Raw genomic sequence first — 10467 nt, forward strand, 5'->3', positions numbered from 1 at the left:
TAGAGACATGATTCTTCAAATGAGCATTTCAACTTTTTAGCACTTCTGAACAATGAGCAATAAAAGCCAAAATTTGAGTTCACATGTTTTTCTTGAAGAATCTTTGATCATACATGTCCAAAATGATGTTCCAAACATGGTTGAAATGAAATTCTAAATTGTTCTCACACTAATTTATGTTTTGAGATCATTATACCTGGGAACATTGCATGTTTTGCACCTTTTTCTAGCTTTTCAATATGCAGGAATCAAGCATAATTGACTCCTTAGCATAACTGGTTGATTATTGTAGAAGAAAATGCAAACAATGTTGCTAGAATGATAAAAAGTGGACCCAAGGGATATGTAGTCGACTCTTAAGTGCTCTTAAGCCAAAATGGACAGATTTTGAGTTCCAAAATGTCTTTTTACTTTACTTCTTGTCCATTACAATATTTTATTCCCTGAATTTCCTTTTCAAAGATGTTTCTTGACTTTTAAAAATATGCATTATGAATACTCTCATGGTCATTTGGTGCAAGTACATGTTCTTGAAATTGCAAAACTTGCTGAAAAATGGGAAATCCTTTTTAATGACATAAATCTATCTATTCCCAAGCATGACACTCATATTGATTCCATAAGTTCTCATGTATGTACAATGACAAAATAGAAATATGAGAAATTGTTCATCAATGCTTGAATTTGATAATCCGATTGATTTTCATGTGCATATATAGAAAATATCTTCTCATGAAAATTGAAATGTTCAAATGCTAGTGTAGGAACAATTCTTGAAATATATTTTACATTTGTGCTCAAATGATTGTTTCAAAACTGATTTCTTGATTATGCATACAAACTCGATTAGGATGAACTTTTCGAACTTAATGAAAATATTCTTGGTTCATCTATTATATTGGTCAAGACATATGCTTATATAATTTTTCTTTATGCTTGACCTTAAGGTTTGAAGTCTAAAACTTGACTTAAGCTATGCATTTGAATATGAATTTAATTGTCAAGTTTGATCATGGCATATATTGTGAGTTGATATAGTTGAAATTTATTTTGAATATGCATTTAAATGTTAACTATACCTTCTTTGAGCCTTAACGTTTACATGATCCAAAAGATTTTGTGTGAATCCAACTTTAGGTTATAGGTGTAATACCCCGTACTTTGATATGGTGACTAATAAAGCTTATTGGATGCCAATTGAGGTTAATTATAATGTTTAGAAATGATGAAAGATCAAAGGAATAGTTTGGGATAAAATATTCCACACACGAGGAAATAATAATATTTTTATCAGAGAAGAATTTGTGAGATAAGAGTGATTTTGAAGTCAATTGAGGCATAATAAGGTATTTTGGGTGCCAAGGAGACAAGAGAAGACAAGAGAAAATTTTTGAAATAAGATAATATTTTTATTAATAAAATAATATTAAAATATTAATATTTTATTCAATGTCAAAATTTTTCATGAAGAATGAGCATATGGCCAATCTAACTCGGGGAGAAGAAGAATGAGAGAATTTTGGAGACAAATGACGTTAATGGGGCCTCATGTCTTTATTAAGTAAAGATAGCGCAGGCAAATAAATATTTTAAATATTATAGGGACACCGCGTTGAAGTACTATCACGACTCGGTACTTTCCTCGAGCCTGTGACAACCGTCGCGATGTCCCGAGAGACATTCATTACCCGAAATGCCAACCGAAATCCCGTAAGGCTTTAATATCAGTTTTCTCACCTTCCCTGCGATAAACAGTTGCTAATATCATATTTTAAAAGATTATAAGCTATTTTCAAACCAAAACAATAAAAAAATAATTTTCGTCTTGCGGGGGTATTTTGGTCATTTTTCCTCAAAAATTTAGAAACCATCTAAAAATGTAGTATATGAGTGAAAGATACATATTTCATAACCAAAAATAAATTTAGATGTCTAAAACATTCATTTAAAGTGAAATGATAGCTATTAGAATAAAGTAAAAATATTAAATAAAATATTCTATTTTCTTATAAAATAATATTTATAGAGATATCCATAAATAATTTTTGTAGCATTAAAGCAAAATAAATTCGTACATACAGTAACACAGATAACTAGAGTATGTAATTTAATTTACAATGACGTGTGGGCCCCCGAATGATCAAAAGTAACAAAGGCTACGAACCTACAGTTTTTAAGGATGCAAATCCAACTGTAGCCCTCAATGAAATCAACTATCTACAGACTAACCTGAGCCTGAAATTGGTGAAAAGAAGGGTGGTGAGTTTATATAAACTCAGTGAGTAAACAAACATCATCTAAAATATCTAAAGTCGAGTAAATTGAGACAACATATAATAGTTCACCGTACTATGATTCATAACATTTCAAACTCATTTCAACTAAAATAAATAAATTCATTTCACTCAAATAATCAACATGGCTTATGAATTTCTTAAAAATTTAGCTCGTGCCAAAACTTATTCTTGGGGATACCTTGGCCGAGGCATCTAACCGAGTCCACCAAGGCTGTTAAAGAACAATTTATATACGCATAAAACACATTTTTTTCTTTTAAAAGCATAGTCGTTCCTTGGCGTTGGCTGAGTTCACTCTCACGTGGTGGTTTAGCGTGTAGTGAACTCTAAAGCTGTACCTTAAGAGATACCCTCCGCGCCTCTCGTACTAAGTTAAATATAATGGGGTTTACCATGCCCCTTTAATAGGCTGGTCCACAGAAACCCGCCCACTGCAGTAAGCTAAATACATAACCCACCAAATCAATAAAATTTTGGCAACATAACATGGCTAATATAATATTACCAACCTGTCAAGGCAAAGCAAAACAGTTCATATATTCAACACAATTTCTAATTTAGCCATTCATGCCAATATCACCATAAGCCATTCAATTCAAACCATAAATTTACAACACAAACAAACAGTCTCCAATTACTCAATTTCTAAAATCATCATTCAATTTCAAAATGATTTATAAAACTCATTTCATTTAATCACATTTTACTTATAAAACATAAGGATTTACCATTTAAACTCATTTTTCTATAAAATCATAAAAACGAATAAAAAAACTACTTTAGATAATTAAGTCGATAATAAGGTTACTCACAATATCAGGAGTCAAAGTACTCCTAGTCCTAGTCTTCGAGTACAATCTCCTTACCCTTATCGGAAGTTTCACCACCTAGACATAATGCACAATAAGTAATTTACTATATTTGTGCTAAACCGTTATAAAACTAATTTAGGCTCTATATGAATGCATGAAATGGGATGTGAAATGTTCGGATTATTATCTAAATACGGTGTTCTACGTAGGTTCAATTGTGTATGGGGCTGAAATGGTATTGACCTAATTCACACTATACACAGGTTAATTGGCCAAAATATCCAATTCAACTCCAAATAAATTCATTTCACTTCCAATACTCCAAATCATCAAATATAAGCTAAATAACATGAATTATAGCAAAATCATCCTCAACATTTTCTCTTGGAAAATTCGGCCATGGTGGGTTCATAAACACTATGGTTTTTCATGCTTGATTTTTACACCATAAATCATTAATTCCTAACCAAATCACTTGAAATAAAATCAAATCCACCATCAACATACTATAAGGAAGATTCGACCAATGAGGATGATGGAAGAACATGAATTTTTCCTGTTTGCTTTTCATGCTACACATCACCAACCAACTAAAAACACTAGAATAACATGTTTTCTAGCTAAATCCAAGATCAAAACCCCTCCCCCATGTCCGGCCAGCAAAGGTATCTTCATGCAAACTTGATTCTCAACCATGGAAAATGAACAAGAATGCATAAGAAAGGTAGATCACAAGCTAAAATCAAGAAATTTTACCTTTTGTCACTTGATTCCTTGAAATCCACCAATTTTTCCTTGAATTTTTGCTCACTAGGGTTTGTTCTTTCTTTCTTTCCTCTTTTCCTGGGTGAGGCCGAACATATGGGAGTGAAATGGGTGAGTCATGTGCTGACTTTTAATGTAAATTATAATCAAATGAAAACTTGCCACTTGTCACCATCTCATTGATCCATGCATAAAACTTGATAATTAAGCATTCTCTCACCACCACATAATTATCCATGGACCAAAATGATGATGGATGAAGTTCATGGGCTGGACAAGTGTCATGGTGGTGCAAAATTCCAATTTTGGCAAAATGACCATTTTGCCCTTGAGTGGCAAAATGACCATTTTGCCCCTACATCATGAAAATTTCAATTTGACTCTAAATCAATTCTTGAATTCCGGATCATCGTATTAAGTCATTCTGGGGTTTTAAAATTCTTAATTTCATCTTAAAATCTCTATTTGGACTAGTTCGAGGCTTAATTCAGCTTAGTTGTACCATTAGATTCACTACCGACTTTTTTAACGATTTTTCGGGGCTTTTCAAGTATGCAAACATATTATCAAGCACATGAATGACATGGAAAATATTTTATAGAGTTGGGCTTGACAAGTACAAACTTCATACTTTGTTTGTACATGTGTAGAAGAAGGTAATAGAAGGAAATTGGAGTTAAATGAGTGTTGGGAGGACTAAATTAAAATGGATGGAAACAAAAAAGGGTAAAACGGTCATTTTGCATCTCGAGTTAAAATTTTTAAGTTTTCATGAACCCGAGCATTTCTAGACCCTTATGGACCTTGTCTCAGTGTCAAAGAAGTAAAAAGATTGTATAAAGGCAATGGAAAAACAAAATGACATAATTAAGGGCATTTTGGTAATTTTGCTAGAAATGGATAAACTTAAGCCTTCAAAATCTAAGTGTAAAGCCTGACCTTATAAAATACTTGTCATGACATACATGTGATGGATAGCATGTTTGCATGCTAGGAGAGTTCCGAAAAATTTATAAAAGTCGATATTGTACCTAGAGGTACAACAAAGTTGATTTAAGTCTCGAACTAGTTCAAATAGAGATTTTATGGTGAAATTGAAAATTTTACAATCCATAATTGATTTAAAATGGTGATTTGGAGTTCGAGGATCAATTTGGAGTCAAACCAAAAATTTCACTATCTAGGGGCAAAATGGTAATTTTGCCACTCAAGTACAAAATGGGAAATTTTTAAAAGATTATGACCACATTTGACTTATTGGTGTATGATTTGAGGTTGAGAATTGAAAAATTGTAATCTTGGTATTTTTCGGAGCATAGGGGTAAAATGGTAATTTTGCCACCCTAGTGGCAAAATTGTAATTTTACACCACCAACACTTGTCATGCTCATAGAATTCATCCATTGACTTTTTATGTTATGGATAAGTGAGAAAATATATGTGGTGGAGATTAAAAGTTTAAATTTTTAAAGTTTTAAAAATGGACCAATAATAAAATGACAATTGTCAAGCTTAGAATATTTTATTATTTCTTTTAAAAATCAGCCTATAAACCTCTCACTTCTCTCCAAATATTCGGCCAAGCAAGGAAAAGAGGGAAACAAAGAAAGAACAAACCCTAGGTGGAGAATTTTAAGAGAAAAAGTGTGAAAAATCAAGGAAAACAAGTGAAAAAGGTAGGATTTCTCAATTTAAACTTGAAATCTATTTTCCTTAAGCATTTCTCCTTATTTTCCATGGTTAAATTTCATGTTTTTATGGTGAATTCATGACTAGCCGAATGGGTATGGAGAGAGAATGATGTTGGATTGATTTGATTTCTAGTTATGTTAGTGTTTTTAGTTAGTTTACTATGTCTAGTAGCAAAACAACAAGAAAAGAATTCATTTTCCCCATCACCCATCAATGGCCAAACCTACCTTGTATTGAGTGAGGATGAAATTGATTTTTTTTTTTAAGAGAATTGGTTAGAAAATGATGAATTATGGTGTGAAAAAGTAGTTGAAAAGATCACGGTGTTAATGCACCATTATTGACCCAAAAATTCTAAGAAGAAAAGTGAAGATGGTTTGGCCAAATTTTAGGTTATTTGACTTGTGTTTGGGGAATTAACGTATTGGAAAAGAAATGGAGCAATTTGGAGCTAAATTGGACGCGTTGGCTAATTAATCGGGTGATAAGACGAATTAGGCCAATACTGGGTTTAGATGGTTACCCATGCATTTTGCATTCCATATCATGCATTAGTAGTCTAAATGAGTTTAATTTCGATTTAGTACCAATGTAGTAAGTTTCTCGATTATGTACTATGTGAAGGTGGTGAGTCCTCCAATAAAGGCAAGGAAATTGCATCCGAGGACCAGTGGTCAGAGTACTTCAAAAATCCGCACTCTAGACATTGTGAGTAACCTTATCATCATCTTGATTATCTGAAGTGAATTTTAATTCGTTTTTGTGATTTTATGGAAAATGAGTTTAAATGGTAAACCTTTATGTTTTAAAAGTAAAATGTGATTAAATGAAATGATTTTATAAAATTGTCTTGAAATTGAATAATGGTTTTGGAAAATGGAGTAATTGGAGACTAATTGTTGTATTGTAAATTATGGTTTGAATTGAATGGCTTATGCTAATGTGGGCATGAGTGAGTGGATTTTGGTAAATGTGCTGAAAATGTATGAGCTGTTCTTTTGCCTTGACATGCTGTGTTGTAAAATAATTGCCACGTCATGCTGTTGGAATTTTATTGATTTGGTGGATATCAATTAGGTTACTGCAGTGGGCGGGTTTTCGTGGACCAGCCTATTAGAAGGGCACGGTAAACCCCATTATATCTTACCTCAGTATGAGAGGCACGGATGGGTAACTCCTGAGGTTAACACTTTAGAGTTCACTTCATGCAAAACCACCACATGAGAGTGAATTCGGCCAACGCCAAGGAACGGCTATGTTTTCAAAATAAAAACATGATTTATGTGTACATAACTTTTTAACAGCCTTGGCGGACTCAGTTGGGAAAGCCCTCGGCCAAGGTATCCTTGATAAATGAGTATGATAATGATTTTTGGCACGAGCCAAGCTTTTCAGGAAATCATAAGCTTCAATGATTATTTGGATGAAATAAATTTATTTTATCTTATAAAAATGAGTTTGAAATGCTATGAATTATTTTATGCTAATCTATTTTATTTGTCTCCATTTACTCAGCTTTAGATATTTTAGATGATATTTGTTTACTCACTGGGACTATATAATCTCACCACCCTCACTTTTACCCATTTCAAGTTCAGGATAGTCTATAGATAGCACATTTTGTCGAGGACTAGTATTGGATCTGCAATCTTTCAAACTGTAGGTTCACAATCTTTCTTACTTTTGCTTATTCGAGGGCCCACTTGTTACTGTAAATTAAATTAAATACTTTGGTTTACTGTATTACAGAATATATGAATTTATTTTACTTTTACGCTGTAAAAATTATTTACGCAGTGTTCTAAAAATATTGTTTTATGAGAATATTGAATATTTTATTCAATATTTTTATTTTATTCTAATAGTCATAATTTCCTTATAAACAAATGTTTTAGACATCCAAATTTATTTTTGATTATGAAATATGTGTTTTGCACCCGTATACTACATTATTAGCTGGTTTCGAAATTTTTAGAGAAAAATGACTAAAATACCCCTATGAGATTAAAATTATTTTTTTTATTGTTTTGGTTTGGAAATAATTTAAAATCTTTTATAACGTGATATTTGGCAATGGTTACTCATAAGGGAAATGAGAAAGTGATATTAAAGCCTTGCGAGGTTCTGATTGCCATTTCGAGTAATAAGTGTCTATCGGGACACCGCGACGGTTGTCACGGGCTCGAGGGGAGTACCGGGTCATGACACTAAGTTTCTAGGATGTTCTTCAAATTTTCAGCACTTCTTCTTCTTCTCCTTCCTCTCCCACATTCTCTCACCCCCCCCCCCCCCATGGAAGCTTGCCTTGAATTTTCATATATTTCCTTAAATTAACCCCGATTTTTCATGTTTTTGTGTACCCTTTCACAAAGTTCTTTGTGCTCTTCTACTTTTTCACCATAAAAACTCTCAAAAACCTTTCCTTATTACACTCTCTCACTAGCTGGACATTTTAGAGAGAGAAAGTGAGATTTTCACGATAGTTTGAAAGCTTTTGGGAAAGAAATTCAATTACAAAGCTACCAAAGTGAGTAGTGAAATTGAGTTGATTTTTTTTAAGTTGTTGAGAATGGCTAGTGGCTAGATCGGTGAGTGTTTTGTAGTTAAGGTGGGTTATTCATTGTAGTGTGACTAGAATAGTGAAAATATATAGTCACTTAATGGTAGATGGAAGCTAGTTAAAAACAACTAGCACAACATGATTTAGTGGATAGCTTTTACAAATATAATTATGCAAATGGGGTTGGTTGTGATTTTGTTGTGATGATAGGTCCCAACGAGGCCCCACAATTCCATTTGGACCATTAGTGGAGATTGGAGTTGAGTAAAGATTCAACAAATACTGGTGAGTGAACCTGCACTAAAATATTTTGGGTAGATGTACATATGTTTGAGCGAATCACTTGAACTGTTTAAATTATCTTTTCTTCAAAATGCATGGGAACAAGCCTTTAGTGAAATGCTTTTGTGATGTGGAATATGATTGTGATGAATCTATATACTTTTATATAGCGCTGACATGTATATAAAGATATATGATATATATATATATATATATATATATATATATANTGTTTAAATACCTTTTGCTTTTTATATGTGGAAAATCATCATAACACTTTCCTAATGTTTAGCCAAAAGTATAAACAGCATTATTAAGTAGATTATGATATATATATATATATATATATATATATATATATATTGTTAAGTAATTTTGTATAATTGATACAACCGTGCATGTGCGTAGAGGGCAATGTACATGCTGGTAATGATGTTGTCGTGATATTTACAATCGTGCATGTGCGGAGAGGGCAGTGCACATGCCGGTAATGATGTTGTCGTTATATTTCCAATCGTGCATGTGCGGAGAGGGCAGTGCACATGCCGATAATGATGTTGTTGTGATATGTACAACCATGCATGTGCAGAGTGGGCAGTGCACATGTCGGTAATGGTGCACATGAGCCAAGTGAGGTGATGGTGGTGTATGTGCTTATATATATATATATATTTACTATATAGAGATGTTTGGATTTAATATGTGATTGCATTGACTGTTGAAAACTTGAATATTGTCAATGTGTTCAATTTAATGTGCAATGTGTCATGAGCGGATTTTTTTGGTGGCAATGAAAGCCCCTTGGATTTTTACCTGGCCAGAATTTCATTACAGCGAGAATGCCTTTTCGTTGTGGTGAGAGTCAAACTATTATGCTTGACTTGCTTGAATTTTACTAAAGTTTTCACTTCTCAACTTCTTTGTTGTTCATGAGTCCTTCGTCATTAATTGACTAAACGACCAAGGGTTTGAATGAGGGGTTTTTAAATAGAAATAAACTAAATTGCATTGTTTTTGAACTTAAGTGTATCATGATTTCTAAACCTTCCTTAACGTTGCTTGTTCCCTTCCTATGTTCACTCACTGAGTTTGTACTCACATTTTCAAAATTCATGTTTTAGGTTTCCTGAGTTAAAGGTGATTGAACCCTAGGATGAGGTGCTTCTCCCTACATTTCTCGGTAGGTTTAACGTAACACTAAATGTTATCAATCGTGCCCAGAGTCACTCCACTGACGGTCAAGATCTAATTATGTATATATGAATATTTGATGTGAAACATTATGGTTCATTTATTAATCTATATATGTATATAATGGTTGATGATGCCATTATGAATGCATGCTTGGGTTTTATGAACTGTTGTCAAAGGAACTACAATTGAGCATTATGAATTTCATATTCTAAAGGAATATGGATTAATGCATAAGATCATGTAAGTAGGCTTGCTTGGGCTTAGTGGGTCGAGCCCATTGGGCCCTTACGCTGGTCATGGCCTGAAAATTAGGTTGTGAAAGAGTTGGTATCAGAGCAAAGGGTTGTAACACGATCCTTGGGAACTCTCGCATGTGAACAGTGGTGAAGCGTGACTCTCCGCCCAGGGGCTTGTAGAGAGGGTTGTCCCCTACGAGTGCTCTGATAGGTACCTTTTGTTGCCATCGTTGAAGGAGGAAAAGGCTGCTTGTAGATAAGGTCGTCCCCCACGAGTGGAGCCGCCCCTAGTGACAGAGTTGGCCTCAGAGTTCTAGGTTTAATTGAATCCAAGGGATTCCTATGTGGTCAGCAGAGTTGTTAGAGTCCGTGTAGAGTCTTATCCTTGGATTATGGGTGCGCAACGTAAATCAAGGATAGAAGGCTACACGGGCCCCTACTTCATTAGAAACTTACCTATTTTTATGAAGTCTAGAGGGATGAGTAATTAATACTTAGTTGTGTATAGGTGGAGGTGCACTGGTTGCACACGTCATGTCTAAAAAAAGATGATAGTCTCGATACCCCTTATAGTACAAGCGAGGGATCGCTAGATTCCATTGCTCGGAGCCAATATATGCTTGAGAGTG

The 10467-nt window shown here is 33.7% G+C and overlaps 2 long non-coding RNA genes across 2 annotated transcripts; one reads left to right on the forward strand and one right to left on the reverse strand.

Annotated features, from left to right (window-relative positions):
- On the reverse strand, positions 2047-3905 carry LOC108662512. Its single transcript, XR_001928393.1, has 3 exons — positions 3866-3905; positions 3110-3184; positions 2047-2235 (listed from the first exon to the last, which is right to left on the reverse strand). It is a non-coding gene; the product is annotated as an uncharacterized LOC108662512 (long non-coding RNA).
- LOC108662500 lies at positions 7159-9745 on the forward strand. The gene is made up of 3 exons (XR_001928374.1): positions 7159-7225; positions 8337-8411; positions 9530-9745. It is a non-coding gene; the product is annotated as an uncharacterized LOC108662500 (long non-coding RNA).

This window comes from Theobroma cacao, chromosome 6 (genome assembly GCF_000208745.1).
Source record: "Theobroma cacao cultivar B97-61/B2 chromosome 6, Criollo_cocoa_genome_V2, whole genome shotgun sequence".
NCBI classification, from domain to species: domain Eukaryota; kingdom Viridiplantae; phylum Streptophyta; class Magnoliopsida; order Malvales; family Malvaceae; genus Theobroma; species Theobroma cacao.